We start from the raw sequence: 16664 nt of genomic DNA on the forward strand, positions 1-16664 counted from the left end.
ATGGCAAGAACTGTTAGTCTGTGACATTTTTACAGAAGAGAAGATATTTGAACTAAGCCTGAAAAGATAGTCTCAGAATTATATGGGAGGAGAAAAGAAGGAAAGACAAGGCCGGTAAGGTAGCAATAGGATAGGCATGATCAGAAATGGAAGGTATGCATAAAAGATGTGTAATATATTGATATGGCTGAAGAGAGGGGATGGAAGTCAGTAAAAAAAAAAAAAAAAAAAAAAAAAACAACTGGAGTTCAAACTAAAAAAGAAGTTAAAGTTTATTAGTGAAGAAATAAAAGAGATTTTTCTCCTATAGGAGACCAAACAAGACATTTGGGGTTCATTTCATTTGTTGGTTTCATGAAATTCATTATTGCTGTGCTTTTACTATCAAAACTTAAGATCTTGGGGGGCCTGGGGGGCTCCGTCAGTTAAGCATCCAACTCTTGATTTCAGTGTAGGTCATAGTCTCACACTTCATAAGTTTGAGCCCCATGTTGGGCTTACTCCGTGCTGACAGTGCAGAGACTGCTTGGGATTCTATCTCTCCCTCTCTCTCAACCCTTTCTCTCATTCTCTCTCTCTCTCTCTCTCTCTAAATATAAACAAGTAAACTAAAAAAAAATAAAATAAAAAATAAAAATAAATCACAGGTTCAGGATGATTGCTATATTTGTTTTATATATTCTTAAAATGTAAAAATTCCTGGGGCACCGAATGGATAAAGAAGATGTGGTTTAGGGGCGCCTGGGTGGCTCAGTCGGTTAAGCATCCACTTCAGCTCAGGTCACGATCTCGCGGCTTGTGGGTTCGAGCCCCGCGTCAGGCTCTGTGCTGACAGCTCAGAGCCTGGAGCCTGCTTCAGGTTCTGTGTCTCCCTCTCTCTCTGCTCCTCCCCTGCTCATGCTCTGTCTGTCTCTCTGTCTCTCTCAAAAATAAATAAACATTAAAAAATTAAAAAAAAAAAGAAGATGTGGCTTACATATACAATGAAATACTACTTGGCAATGAGAATGAAATCCTGCCATTTGCAACAACGTGGATGAAGCTGGAGGGTATGATGCTAAGTGAAATAAGTCAGTCAGAGAAAGACAGATATCGTGTTTTCATTCATTTGTGGAACTTGAGGAACTTAACAGAAGACCATGGGGGAAGGGGAGGGGAAAAAAATAGTTTCGAACAGAGAGGGAGGCAAACTATAAGAGACTCCTAACTATAAAGAACAAACTGAGGGTTGATTGGCGGGCATGGGGGAGAGGGGGAAAATGGGTGATGGGCATTGAGGAGATCACTTGTTGGAATGAGTACTGGGTGTTGTATGTAAGCGATGAATCACGGGAATCTATACCCAAAACCAAGAGCATACTGTATACACTGTATGTTAGCCAACTTGACAATAAATCATCTTTTAAAAATAAGTAAATAAATAAAACTCTTAAAATTATTTGAAAAAAAAATTACTGGGGCACCTGGGTGGCTCAGTCGGTTAAGCGTTCGACTTCAGCTCAGGTCATGATCTCACGGTTTGTGGGTTCGAGCTCTGTGTGGGTCTCTGTGCCGACAGCTCAGAGCCTGGAGCCTGATTCGGATTCCATGTCTCCCTCTCTCTGCCCCTCCCCTGCTGACTCTGTGTCTCTCTTTTTCTTAAAGGTAAATAAACATTTTAAAAAATGTAAAAATTACACACATATTTCTTGTGTTTCTGTATTCTACCATTGCTGCCTGAGTGGCAGGAATTTGGGGACTGTCCTTATAGAAATTAGGTGCCCTTGTAGTTTTCTCTTTAATCTTGTGTGGCTTCCCCTTCTCATCGCAGAGAGCAAAGAGTCGTTCTGATGCTCATCTTAGAGATCATTTGTCGAATTGGTTCTTCTCCTTTCATCTTCCACCGTGAAGGAAAGGGAGCTTTCTGTTCTTGAACACTTCTTTAATTCTTTAAGAGGTCTGAAGGTAGACAGAAAGAGAGACAGAAAAGAAAAAAAAATCTGTAAGATAATATACACAAATGTTAACAGAGGGTCACTATGGGCAGTAGAATTGTAAGTCATTTTTATGTTTTCCATGATACTTTCCTGGATTTTCCATATAATGTATAATGAGCATGTACTACCTGGAGAGTCAGAGGAAATATTTTTAAAAGATATATAAATACCTGTGGAAATAAAGAGGATAACTGTTCTTCTAATAGTCGCGTAATCTCATAAACATTTTCCAGGAGGCTATCCTGATAACAAATGAAGAAGCAGGTCAGTAGAGCCAGAGGCCATAAGTGCTGGAGAGCGAACCTGGCCAGCATGTGTAACCAGGGAAATGAGACACTTATTTATGTATCCCCCCACTTCAACCCAAGATGATCTGAGGCAGTTTATACATTTAAAAGACAAGGAATTCTTATTTATCTCTCTTCCCTGCCCATTTCCTAAGGACATTGGGTTCCTATGTGGAGGAAACATTTTTAGCTGATTCCAGAGATGGGCCGGGTGTGTAAGTTGAAGGCTGAAGGCGGAGAAGTGCTAAATGTTGTGCAAAGAAAAGGGGGATGGGATCATTGGATTGGAGATGAGGGATCAAGTGAAAGGAGATAAGACGCAGAGAGGGCTTTGACACGGGGAAGGACCGAGGAGAATAACCCACCACACTGCAGATTCGGTGGCGAAGAAAGAATCTTGAGAGCAGATGGGTTGGTTGAGAATCATCAATAGCTTGCTGTGAAGTGTATAATATAATCCCCCCCTTCTGTCCCTGCCATAAAGTCTTTAGTGAAATTTGCTTTGCTCACGAATCATTGGTGCCAGCAGATTTCTTTGTAGGGATTATGGAGAGGTTTTGTGTCGACAAGGAGTGAAAACAGACTGTCTATGATAACAGATTATCAACATACATGCAATTTTAAAAGATTCAAAATGGGATAAAGAGAGCAAAATCAAAGAAATAGAAAAGTGAGAGTACTATGCTGGTGTGGTTTGTTCAGAATGTACAAGCCAGGTGACCTTGAGAAAAGGGATTCATGTCTGGAAACTATCATGTTATGCTTAACACCCTGGGCTTTGACCCAAGGTAAATCCAGATTCTAGACCAGGCTCTTCCCCTCACCACCCCTGTGACCCTCTGAATGCTCATCTCTAAAAGGAGAAGAGCAACAAAGAGTTAAATGAGACAGCATAAATAATGCAGTTCGCACAATGAATAATTCAATATTGACAGTTACCATCTCATGATAATCAATCAAAAGTGTTCTGCCTTCCTGGGGCCCCTGCTGCTGACTGTACTGGTAACTGTCCTAGCATCTCTAATTCCTTCTCTTTATTATTATAAACAACAGCTGTCACATATTAACTACCTGCATATAAAATTCCAGGTGTGATGCTAACACTTGTTGTAAAATATTTCTAGTGCTCATGACAACCCCCAGGATGCTTATTACTCTTATTTTTTGAATGAGGAAACTGAGGCTCAACACAATGAAACTAATTGACCTTAAGACACACACGCTTGTCTAAGTTCACTGTCCAGACTCCTATCGAGCATTTTAGAGTTAAATAGGAACTCCAATCACATGAGCTAACTCTCTTAATAAATATGCAAAAGGATTTGTTCCAATCAATTCTCTTCTCCATTTTGAAGCTGTTAATCTCTAGTAGAATCTTGAATGACCCTCGCTTTCCTCTCTGTGTTCTCTTGTCCTCCTCTCCTTGGTCCTTCTCTTCCCGCTCACTGAAGGAAATGGCACAGGGTAATGGGAGAGGTCCAGAGGCCAGAGAGGAATGCCAGAGGAATGCCAGGCAGATGTGGTGGCCTTTGTGATTCACTCCAGCCGTGATCGGTCAACCATAGACATATCATTTTTGTCCGTGCCTGGTTCAAGAATGGCCTATTCTGACCAAGAGCACGAGGAGAAGTGTGCAGGAGGATTTCTAGAAAAGGTTTCCTCTCTTCTAAGGAGATATAGGAAGAAGTAACCGCTCTTCTCCCTCTGAATTTTGTCTTCAGGACTTGTCCAGCCATCTTGCTGCCTGCTTAAGATGGAAGCATGCTCTGGGGATGGTCAAGGGAACATGGAAAGATCTGTGCCCTCAAGGATATTCTTGAGCCACCAAATCAAACAAGTCCAGAGCCCACACACCCTCTGACCTGCTGCTATGAGAGGTGATAAGTTTTCTGACTGTGTAAGGCCGTTTGAATTCAGATTTCTGTTAGGTGAAGTCAAAGCACTCCCATAGAAGATGTGGGTTTATGCATGGTGGTGTTCAGGTTTGGAGAAGGCAGAGGGCTTTGGCAGAAGCATAGGGACATGCTTTGAGAAGACACAAGAAAGAAGTCCTAGAGGGTTAGTGTATACTCAAATGAGTTCCTGGTGGAGATTTCTTTTCTAGGCCTCTAAAAATTGGACAGATTCTCATTCTTCTGGTATGAATTTAGTAACACCTGACAAAACAGAGGGAAGGGCCAGAATATATCTAAAAGGCCAAATTTGGAGAGGTCAAAATGCCTGCTTTAATAACACTTAAAACTTGAATTTTATCTTGTTAATCTTTTAGCAGTAAATATATCTTGAAATAGCGTTTTTTAATAGATGCCAAGACAAAAAAAAAAAAAAAAGAGAGGGATGATCATATTCATAATATTATGCAACCTAGTGTCAGGCAAATATTAAAATATTTTCTACTGGAATGTACTTAAATGCCAGAATCTGATTTTGTTGTGCTTTCCATAAATCTCAATAAACTATTGCAACTCTAAACTAATGTAGTCTACTCCCCTCTCCTCCCTATATCTATTCTAGATGGGTTACGGCTAAGTTATATAAGGTATTTTCTTTAAAAATTATATTAATAAAAATGTGGAGCCTTGGGGCACCTGGGTGGCTCAGTCGGTTGAGTGTCTGACTTCGGCTCAGGTCATGATCTCACAATTCATGGGTTCAAGCCCTGCGTCGGGCTCTGTGCTGACAGCTTAGAGCCTGGAGCCTGCTTCTGATTCTGTGTCTCCTTCTCTCTCTGCCCCTCCCCCACTCACGCTCTGTCTCTCTCAGTCTCTCAAAAATACATAAATGTAAAAAAAATTTTTTTATTTTTATTTTTTATTTATTTATTTTTATTTTTTTAATATGAAATTTATTGTCAAATTGGTTTCCATACAACACCCAGTGCTCATCCCAAAAGGTGCCCTCCTCAATGCCCATCACCCTCCCTACCCTCCCTCCCACCCCCCATCAACCCTCAGTAAAAAAAAATTTTTTATGTGGAGCCTTAATAGAGTAAGTTTTCTTATGTCTCAAGGTATACTCTCTGAGGCTGGAGGAACTTTGACAAATACTGGCTCATTTTAATTAAAGCAACACCGCTCTGAGCTTTCAATAAATGAGACAAGTGGCTTTGTTTTGGGTTTTTTTTTTTTTCCTAATATAAGGAACCAACTGTATGACTCACAGTTGTGAGCCCCTGCAAGAAATGATCAACAATGTACCCTGATGAATCACAAAACAGAATAATGACCAAATCTGGGAGTATTTGGGCAGTATATTCACCCGGAGCATGCAAGGTAAGAGCCAGGTGAGTAATTAGCCATGACTTTTAATAAGTGACTAATCCCCTGAGAGAAAGCTTTGCCAAAGTAGAGTCAATGTGAAAATGCAGATTGTTATGAAGTCTTTGACGTCTTATTCATTCAGTGGATACTTGTGGAGCTTCTCATAAGAAATCAAATGCTGTACACAACCCTGGGGACATTACAAGAGGAGGCATGGTCCCTACTTAAGGAATTCATGGCTTCATGGTAGCAGCTGGTATCCTAATGTCAATAAAAATCAGCTATAATACAAATGGGGTGCTACAATCAAGATACATATGACAAGTTACAGGATATTAAGATGGACGATGCCTAATCTGTTCAGAGAAAGTCAGGGGAGACTTTAGAGAGGAGATAACTCTGGAACTTACTTTTGTTGTATTTATGAATTTACATTGTATCTATGTATTTAGGGAAGCAGTCATGGGGCTGAGGAGGAGGAAGCATCTTCAGAAAATACAGAGGGAAGGAATCCCTGGACTTCACCGATACTCAGCAGCACATGACAAGCATCTGTCTCTCCTTAAAGCCCTCCTCTTATTTTTCATCCTGGACACGAAACTCATAGTTTGCCTTGTGTTTCACTGGCGCTTCCCTTTTTTCAGTCTCCTTTGCCAGCAACTCGTCCTTTTCCTGACCTCTGATGTCGGCAGACCCTTTCAAACAAGGTAAATATCACTTGACAAAGCACAAGCAACATTTACCTTCCGCTTGTACTTCATGAAAAGTGAAACCCCGGTAGCTGTTAGCCAAGGTTTTGTACTGAGTTTTTGCTAACGACTCTAATACGGGACTCTGCTTCTGTTGGCATTCCAATAAATACTGAAGGATCGGCTCTTACATCCCTGGACACAATCTCATCTAGTTAGTAAGAAATATCTTCTTTCCTTTCCACATAGTATTATTCCAATTTATCGCTATTCAATTTCTATTCATCAAGGGCTTGCCTCTCTGTTATTATGATAGATTCTATGGCCTTCAGTGCAATAGAGAGCCATGGTCCTCTAGAACACAAACATTAAAAATACTTACTAAGCTTACAGGTACAGACAGAAATATACCATGCTCTGTGGTTGATTGACTAGTGACACAGCACTGCTTAGTGTATAACTGTCGGGCATAAGACTCAGGCCCACTCAGGTTTGCATCTTAGCAAACCAGAGCCATGTAATCTGGGCAAGTTCATCTCTGGAACGAGTTTCTCCCTCCGAAAACGAGTTCAAATGCACAGATGCACAAATGCAGATTAAGTGAGGTTAAGATACACAAAATGCTTGGAATCTAGCAGATTCCTAATAATCGGTAGCAGTCTTATGGAATTGTCATTGTTTCTTTTCTCTGCCTCATTGGAGATTCTCAGGCCACCTCATAAATCAGAAGTGGTTCTGTCACAGTAGATCTTCACGCATCTTCCTATCCTGGAACACTGAGACTAAGAAATGGTCAAACTCCAGTTCTCAAAATCTAGACTTTGTGATCTGTTTTCAAGAGAAACTGTGCATGACTCAGGAATTAATCTGCAGAAGTAGATGATGAAGTTGTTCCCAGTCTGAGAATAAATCTACACAGGAAATGGAAAACTGAGCCAGCTTGGAGTGAATGCGGAGACATGCGTTGCTACAAAATATTAAAAACAGTGCGTGCATCCATTTGGGCTCTTGGTTTCAAACCTTCCTGAAGAGCTGGGACGGCATATGCTTCAGAACAAAGCGTGTTTCTCTTCTTGTCAGAGCACCGGGAACATTCCAGGGTGAAAAATCAAACCAACATTTCTAAACTGATCTAAACCTACCTGTGACACAGCCCCAGGTCAGAAAGTCTTGATCTCTCTTGAATGGAGATTCCCTGTTCACCCGACATTCAAAACAAAGGGCTCGGCACAAAACTATGACTAGTTTCGGCACATCAATTTCTTTATAATAAGATACATCTTCCTATCACAGTGCCTTGATACACACCCTGCTTGGCTTTCCAAACCAAACCTTAGGGGGGTTTAGCCTCTTGATTCTTTCAAACGTAACAGGTGCAAGGAAACTGGACTTGACCCATCAGAAAATGTTCCCTTCCAGAGTTTATCATTCCACCATCCTCCAAAAGACAGGTAGTACTCTGGAATTTTACAATCATCTATACATTATGGGCTGGAGGGGGGGAAATGGAATAACATTGTATGTGTGTTACCTAGTTTAGCCCTATAGTTTGGGTACGAATGAAATCTCTTCCTGGCTGTAATAGCCCTACCACCAGTGATGCATTTGGGGGCTTCCATTATTTCTATTTATTCTCAAACCATCTTATAAAGCTGGTTTCCAGAGAAGCTAGACTCGGAAGTATGAATGCGTAGGCTCCCTAGATCGTCACTGCTCTGGTCCCAGCCCCCAAATGTCGCTTGGGAGCCTCTAGAGATGCCCTGTGGTAGCTGAGTCCTAGCAGATGCCGCAACTCTGAAAACACCCGGGTTGGGGGTTATAGAAGAGGAAGGAAGCAGACCGACCACAAGAATACAAATGGCTTTGAATCCCTTAGGGAAAACCCAGGATGTTACTTCATTTCTGCTCACGGTAGAAAATATAATAACAACCAGTGTGTAAAAACCTGACAGTGGAATATGCATGTGTGGGGAGACCTGGCATTTCCCTGTTGTCATGACAACACTGAGGGCTCCTCTCAGCTTGCATGCCCCATTCAGGTGTTGTATCTAATTTAGGATTTGACTCGTAAGCTGACAGAAGGACTTGGAGATGTTGGAAGAGCTCCCCGTTTTATCAATTAACTTGACACGCAAATGTCGAGAAGATACTTAATTGCAAGGAAGCATTCACCTGGTTTCTATAGAGACGCTATTCCCCGGCCAGCACTACCAAAAAATCCGTGTGTACTCATTGAGAACGGTCACAAGCAGGGGTTTCTGAAATGCGGGTGTGAACTGGGGCACCACTGACTGAAAATCCCTTCATGTCTGTTTGCCAATTTTTCATTAACGTCCAGCTGAACTACAAGCAATGGAGGGTTCTTTTTCGATTGAGAGGTGGGATCAGAATCAGTAATTGGGACGCAAATGTTCAGGGGGACGGAAATAGAAATGAACTACCGAATGCACCCTTATTTTTCAGATGGGGAACCCGAAGGAGGCCAGGAGACCTGCTCCTGTCACTAACACACTGGGGTTGAGTCCAAGTGGAGCTCCTTCTCCCAGCCCGTGGTGCCTCTCCTGCCCTCAACCCCCACATCCTCCCTTCCAGACCCTTGAGCAAAAGCTGCAGGTAAAGGAACTTCCAAATGCCTCTTTCAGAATGAGTTATTCCACCTAGGGAAAAAAAAGTCTCTTCCTCTTGAACCATCTAGAAAAAATTAAAGCTGACTCTGAATAGTGGCAAATTTTCCTAATTTCCAATGTGAGCTCAGGCGCCCTCCAACTATACACACAGAGTGTTGAATATGCAACATGAATTAAACATAAATTAAAGATGCATATGAAAAAGCATGCCGGGCAATGCAATTTCTATTAGAAAAGCACTTTTTCCTCCTCTTCATTCAAGTCCTAGGACAGAAATCATTTGTAGCTGATATTATAAATAAGCAATTTCATGAAAATTTATGAATATTTTTTTTCTAACCTCTGGCTGATTAACCGGGTAACTTATTTATTAATGTGAAGGAAAAAGAGGACTGTCTGCCATATCTTCTCACTTGGAAGATTTCTCTGCTCTATTTTCATTTTTTCAAGTAAAAATTCTCCCAGTAGGATTTTGTATAACTTAATACACAGAAAAACCTTCAGTATCTTTTTTTTTAAGTAGGCTCCCCACCCAACATGGGGCTCCAACCCATGCCCCCCAGGTCAGGAGTCGCATGCTGTCCCTACTGAGTCAGCCAGGCACCTCAGACCCTTAGTATCTTCGCAAGAAATTTATCTTGTTTCAAGTGTTTGCCTACATTAGTTACTTTTATTTCAAAAATACTTAAATGTGCGGATTTAAGGACAATAACTCTTCCATCAAAAGATGTTCATTTCCTTAATGGAGAACATAATGTTTACAGTTATTGATTTAATGTTGGAACCTTTGAGCTGGCCTTAACTCCTTAACTTCATACAACTTAGGGCAAGGCTTTATTAAGGCTTCATTTTTGTTACAGCCAGAATTTCAGAACACATACCAAATAGAAAAGTAAGGGGTATACATGTGGCCAAACTGGGGAAAAGAGAGAAAGAAGGAGGGACCCAGCACGTATTGGGAACTCGTTACGAGTAAAGGCATAGCTTTAGATGAGCCCTTTCTATACCGTAGAAAATCCTTGAAATTTGGGGAGGTGATTCAGCAGTGAAATCTCCAGCCTTTTGGGCAGAATCCTCTTGGATTCTTGGTTTCAGTCTTGGTAAGGGAGCAGCCACTTCCTCCTGCAATCTAAAAGGCTATCTCTCCCCTTCCCCATCCCCTTAGGGCTGATGCACTGCCATGTGTCCAGGACTCAAGGGATCAGGTGCTCACGCCCAACGTTCAACATTCCGTATTTGAGGCAGCAGTGGGCTGGGAAACTGGGTCTCTTGGGAAAACAAAACCCAGCCCTGATTTTTATCATTTGCTAATTTCTGTGGTGTTGATTACAGTGGCTGATTTCAAACGACAAATATTTCAACACCCATTTTGCAAAACTCCTGAATGGTTCACGGTAGTCTCTCACGAGCAGGTTGGATTCCCGTGCGGTACAGCTCTGACAGGGGACGATGCCTAGACACCTTCGGGGAAGAGGCTGGCACCAGTGACTGACAGTGCCAGGTGGCAGCCACGGCAGGAACTGGTGTCAGTGGTAGAGGAGCCAGGGATGGGCTCCACCAACCATACCTGCTGGTGACCTTGACTCTTTTCTTTTGCCCACCTTTCCCCAACGCCCGCTCATTCTCTGACCCTGGTTCTTTCACCCTCCTGTCAATTCTGTGAGCATCTCAATAGCCTCCAATAATTGCTTTTCTGCCGATGTCAGCCAGGGTTGGTTCCTATCGCCTGTCACAAAGAATCATGACATTCCTTTAATTAAGCCTAATGATAATCCTGTGAGTAAGGTCCTGTGATTATTACCTCCAGTTTACAGATGAGGAATGAAGCTCAGGGAAGTCAAGTAATTTGACCAAGGTCACACGCAGCTTTTAAATAACAACTCAAATGCTCTTCGTACTGCACCAAGTTTCCTCTCACAAACCACGGCCACTTCTGGATATCCAGTACTTACCCTTGGTCTAGGGCTCCATTAGGCCGGCATTTCCCTGGAAACATTATTTGCGGTATAAAATTTTTGAATAAAATAAATAACTTTTCCACACACTAGATCCAAGTAACCATTGCCATCTTGGTATCTAGAGATACCCGTTTGTAAAGAGTAGTTGAGGGGCGCCTGGGTGGCTCAGTCGGTTAAGCGTCCGACTTCAGCTCAGGTCATGATCTCACAGTTCGTGGGTTCGAGCCCCACGTCAGGCTCTGTGCTGACAGCTCGGAGCCTGGAGCCTGCTTCGGATTCTGTGTCTCCCTCTCTCTCTGACCCTCCCCTGCTCATGCTCTGTCTCTCTCTGTCTCAAAAATAAATAAAACATTAAAAAAAATTTTTTAAATAAAAAAAAGAGTAGTTGATTTCTTTTTATAGTCTATCTATAAAGGAATTTATCCCTTTTAATAAATCATACCCCCAGAACCTTCCGGCTTAACTCAGGAAGAATAATTCCCTGGTGTGGAGGGCCAGCCAAATAAGTGGCCCTGGCTTAGTTTCCTGAAATGTACCTTCCCCCCACCGTGACATTGTCCTGCCACAACCATGAATCTTCCAAGTGTGTTCCGTTCTAGCTTTACTATTCAGGCACAATATAGACAGAGCTTTTCATCTGCATATTTTTAGCTCCGTGTTGATTCTGGGTGGAATAAGAAAATGTGAAGTCTGAGTTTAAGGAACGTTAAGTGGTCTTCTAGACAAAGCAATGAATGTGGTTCTACTACAGCCAGCTTCGTTTCGGTTATGAGTCGCAGGCAGACAATGGAATTCATTCCAGCCAGTTGATGCTAGACATTTATTAAGGGATATTAAAAAGCTCACGGAATCACTGGAAGATCTGGAGGACTAGTGTGAGATTAAGCTTCCAAGGGCAACTCCCAGGATCAGCCCGCAGAGCTGGCCTGGTAACAGAGTAGCTGCGACCACTGACTTCCTCTTCCGTGATCAGGAGGTCGCCTCCATCACTGAGGATCCCAGAAATACCCTATCCTGACAACTCTCACCAGGAACACAGACGCCCCAATGCTCTGCTCGTTCCCCTCAGGCAGTTTGTCTCCAAATCACCCCCATGCATTTGTTTGGAGAATCAAAGGCACACATCTGCATCCCAGAGGCAAGGAAGGTTGGAAAATACGACTACCTTTGATGGACTCTAAGTAGATGAAGAACTACAAAAATGTGAAGAAGTTATTAAAAATCTATGAGGATGTCCTCTTACACCCACAAATGTCACTACTTTTTTCCACGTACCAGGAGACAGAAGTGTCTAGCTTCAAGTTGCTGGCATAATTTCATAGACATATTGCCTGGGTTCCTCACTTTCATGTGAGGAACTGTTTTTTAAACATCTCAACTATTTTTCCCGTCAATTCTAAGATTAAAAGAAAATTGAGAGACAGAAATGGATTACCTTCTGCCTTTGACCTTTTTGTCTCAGTTCTTATTTCTGAATAGAAACCAGCATCCTCCCCAGGGTACTTATACCACAAATGGCCCACCTCTTTTCTGAGATCTTATTCTCCACCTCTGGTGAGGGGTTGTCTATAGCCCCCCTCCAGATTCAGTAGCATAACAACATCATGCCAGAGATGGCTAGCTGCTCACAAAAATCCATGATATCTTTCTTCCTGGGTACATAGGTAAACTATATTTCCCAGCACCCCTTGCAGTTTGGGGCGGCCACAGACTTGAGGTCTAGCCAATGGAACACGCACATAATGGCCGGGGCTTCTCAGCCAAAGCTTTTACAAAGTGGCTGTGCCAACCCACACTCTTCCTCCTGCCGGCTAGATGCAGATGACAATGAGGGCCTAGGAGGTGACACAGACACAGAATGAGACTGGATCCCCGAGACACTGTATGGAGGGAATATGCTTGCCATCCAGAAGCAACCATTTGGACTCTTGCATGACTGAGAGGTTCATTTATCTTGTGTTTGAGTCATCATCAATTTGGGGGCCTGCTTATTCTTGAACTTAATCTACCTCAGCCAATACAGCATTTGGAATGCAAACAGCTCTAGCTCTTTTCTAGTAAAAACTGCAGACTTCTGGATGGAGATTCTTTCTTCTTGACATCAAACAGAAATACCTGGTTTTGCCCTCGGCTGTAACAGGTTAAAAACCTCACTTCCATTTCTGAAAATGTTTTCCCTGGGTCAATAGCTTTGTATTTTGGGTTCCAAGAGGTCAAGACTGAAAGTCTATATCTCTCATAGTTTGTTCGCCCAGTTCCTAGGATGGATGGCCCGGTACTTTCCAGCCATCTGGCAAACCTGTTCCCTTGTTCATCAAGAGCCATAGAAGAAGAACAGGAATGGAATATAACAAACCCATTATCACTTTTGCAAAAAATCTCTCAAAGTTCCTAGGCTACTGTTAGGTCAGTGGCATCGTTTTTTACCTGTCATGGGAAGCCATCCTTTTACTATAATAATGGAAGTCTCAGCTAGCAATCCTAGCCAATGAATAGAAAACTACAGAAAAATAGTGGGGAAAATGTGCATTATAGTTCTCTTCATATTTCTGAAAGAGGAGTAAATTATTTCCCTTTTGAAGCTGCATTAACTTGGTAAGACTAATGGGATATCATTCAGTGTGTTAAAAGAGGTAGTTTACTGAGTAGGCTCAGGTAGGTTTTCCCCAAAAGACTTAATGTACCTACAAAAAGTGAGCAATTTACTCTTTTTTCATAAGGAGGAAAGTTCTTTTGAGAGATAATTTCTTCACTTCTGAAAATGGAAGAGATAAGAGCCATGAGCAATATCCTATTGATTATATCTGTATGTATTTGAGAATAAGCAAATAGACAAACACACTCTATCTTCATTTATAAATATTCAAGTATACATGTGCCTCTCCCCATGTGTGTCTGTGCATGTGCATGCATGTGTAAATCCATACATATACATACATACGTAATGTGTATCATTGATTCTAATTATTCTCAGTCATTATGTTCTGTAAACTAACTGTATCTAAAGGAAATATTGGGGCACCTGGGTGGCTCAGTGGGTTATGTGTCTGGCTTTTGGTTTCGGCTCAGGTCACGATCTTACAGTTTGTGAGCTAGAGCCCCATGTCGGGCTCTGAGCTGACAGTGCGAAGCCTAGTTGGGATTCTCTCTCTGCCCCTCCTCAAAATAAATAAATAAACTTAAAAAAATCTGTATATTTTACATGTCTATATATACTGTGTATCACAGAGATTGTAATCTTTTAAAAAAGTTTTTTTTTAATATTTATTTATTTTTGAGAGAAAGAGCATGAGTGAGGGAGGGGCAGAGAGAGAAGGAGACACAGAATCCGAAGCAGGCTCCAGGCTCGGAGCTGTCAGCACAGAGCCCGACGTGGGGCTCGAACCCACAAACTGTGAGATCATGACCTGAGCTGAAGTCAGATGCTTAACTGACTAAGCCACCCAGGTGCCCCCATAGAGATTATCATCTTAAATCCTAAAAACAACTCATCTTGGTAGATTCTATTTTCCTTATTTTATAGAGGTGAAAACAAGATTCAGAAAATGTTGAGTGCCTTGCCTGAGGATGCCCCAGGAGCAGGAACTGGACTTGGGATTCAAACCCGGCCCAGATGGCCCCAGAGCAAGAGCTTGCACCACCCCACAGTCACCATCCTCTGGTCACCCCTGCAGGAGAACCAGAACAAGCAGGAGCTGTTGCCTTATTGCACCTGAGCTGGGAACATGCCTGTTCAAGCAACTCAAAGTTTCTACCACTCTGCACCTGTCTGCAAATCAGTAGGAGAGCAGTGAGGGTATTGATTTGGGGGTTACAAATACATCTTAGTGAGTAGGCAGATTCTCAAATAAGGAATCCTCAAATAATGAGGATTGACTACATGCATGGTGTATTTTTATATGTTTTTGTAAAATATTAGCTTTATTCATACATACATATATATGAATAAAACTAATATACATATATATATACACACACACACACACACACACACACACACACACACGCACAGAATATTCATGTTTTTTGGAAGTAGAAGCCTCATTCTCTGGAGAAAATGGCAACCGGATCCAGACTGACAACTAATAATTCATCTGGTGCAATCCAAGCTGAATAAGTAATGAGGCACAATTCGATAAGAAGGACTGTTAACTTGGTGCTACAAGGCTTTCGAAACATCAGGAGTAATTTCCTTCATAATTAAGCAAGTGATTAGTGGATATCAGTAATTTATCTCATACAATCTCTTTGGCTACCTAATGGATTTTTACAACCTGCTCTAATAGTAATATATTTTTATTGCTTCTGTTTTTCCTTGGAACTATTTTTTGCTTTATTGTAACTATAACTGGAAGTGCAGGCCACCTTTCGTGTTGGCTCCTGTGAAGTGAAAATCAATCAACTGCAATGCGATTGATCATCAGCTATAGGCAGAGGGGCTACAGCCAGACCCTGCCATCTCCAAAACAGCCCTCACGCAGCCCCTGATATTCCTACTGAAAAGTGAGGTACCGAAAGATAAGCAGGCTGGGCCAGGGGTATTAGAAGGATCTCCCCCACTTTCTTTTTTCCTGGCCAATTATCATTCATTAGTTAAGACTGTTGGAAATTCTCAGCTTCCCGGAAGCCGTCAGGACAACCCTCTACCCAAAATCCAACCTTGAATTAGGTGTCCGACCCGGGCCCCACCTGCTGCCTCTGTAGCCTCTACCTATCGCTGGCGACGTGCTTACTATTGTGTGGCTGCTTGTTCACAGATCCAGCTCTCCTTCTAGACCCTGAGCTTCTCTGGATTGGGAACTGTGCCTTTCGTAGCTGTGAGCCCAGTGTCGAGCACAGTGGTGCAGTCTCGGGGAAGGACCTACCTCTCTACCGCTTGTAAGTATTGTTTCTCTGCAAACCATTTTAGTTCCTTAATACCTATATCCGGTGCTGTAGAACACAGTGTCACCTAGGGATGCCCTGTCTTGGGAATTCTAGATAAGCTGGGCTCAGCCCCAAATTGCATGCCTGAAGACCAACCATCAACTTTTGGCCAATTCCTGGAGGGATGTGGGAAAAGATGATATTCTCATGGCTTCAGTTTATACGTATGCAATTTCTGTCCAAGATCACACCGGCCAAAGCCTGAAACTGATCTCCTGACATGATTCCCCCCAAATTTCCCCCAAATCCTGCCTCCCGAAAGCAGCCTTGAGTGCACTTGACATTTCTGAGGACTTGAGCACCATGGGAAGGGGTCTCACCACACACCAACAGAGCAAATAACTTTAAAGCACACATTCCGTTTTTAAGAATTCCCAGCTCCCCTGCTTTTAGGCACAGCCTTTAAACCCAGATTATGTCCGAGCTTCTCCTTGCTCACACTCTCCTCAAGGGAAATAAAAAATGAAATAATAAAATAAGATAATAAAATAAAATGCAATCTTCCTCTTCTTGACATATACAGGGCAGTCTGGGCACCCGCGTTTGTTACCTGGGTTACCACCCACAACAAATTCTTGGCCGCGGCGGGCAGCCCTATCAAAATATTTCCCAGAACAAGAATAGTACATCTTATCGCCAGCTATTAAGATATTGCATTACGTATTTATCCCCTTACTCCTGTGATAGCCTACAAGGCATTTTCACATCAACTATCTCATTCAGTCTTAACAATGTTGGTGGTAGTGGGGTAAGGGTCATTAACAGACTCAGTTTACAAATCAGGGCTGAGGCTCAAGAAAGATGAGATCAGGAAAATGCATCACTCAAACCTGCATCTTTGGATGCTGTAGCAGGTTGAACAGTGTCCCCCTCCCCTAAATTCACGTCTACCCGGAACCCCAGAATGTGGCTATATTTGGAAATAGGATCTTTGCAGATGT

At 42.3% G+C, this 16664-nt stretch overlaps 1 long non-coding RNA gene across 2 annotated transcripts in view; it reads right to left on the reverse strand.

The window, feature by feature from the left end:
• Positions 1-1693: 1693 nt before the first annotated feature.
• Positions 1694-16664, reverse strand: part of LOC122240096 — a 37323-nt gene continuing 22352 nt past the window's right edge. For both annotated transcript variants that reach the window (XR_006219425.1, XR_006219424.1), the window contains 2 exons: positions 2147-2218; positions 1694-1938 (listed from right to left, as the gene is read on the reverse strand). This is a non-coding gene — a long non-coding RNA (uncharacterized LOC122240096). The remainder of the gene's footprint in view (positions 1939-2146; positions 2219-16664) is intronic.

This window comes from Panthera tigris, chromosome B4, assembly GCF_018350195.1.
Source record: "Panthera tigris isolate Pti1 chromosome B4, P.tigris_Pti1_mat1.1, whole genome shotgun sequence".
Taxonomy (NCBI): domain Eukaryota; kingdom Metazoa; phylum Chordata; class Mammalia; order Carnivora; family Felidae; genus Panthera; species Panthera tigris.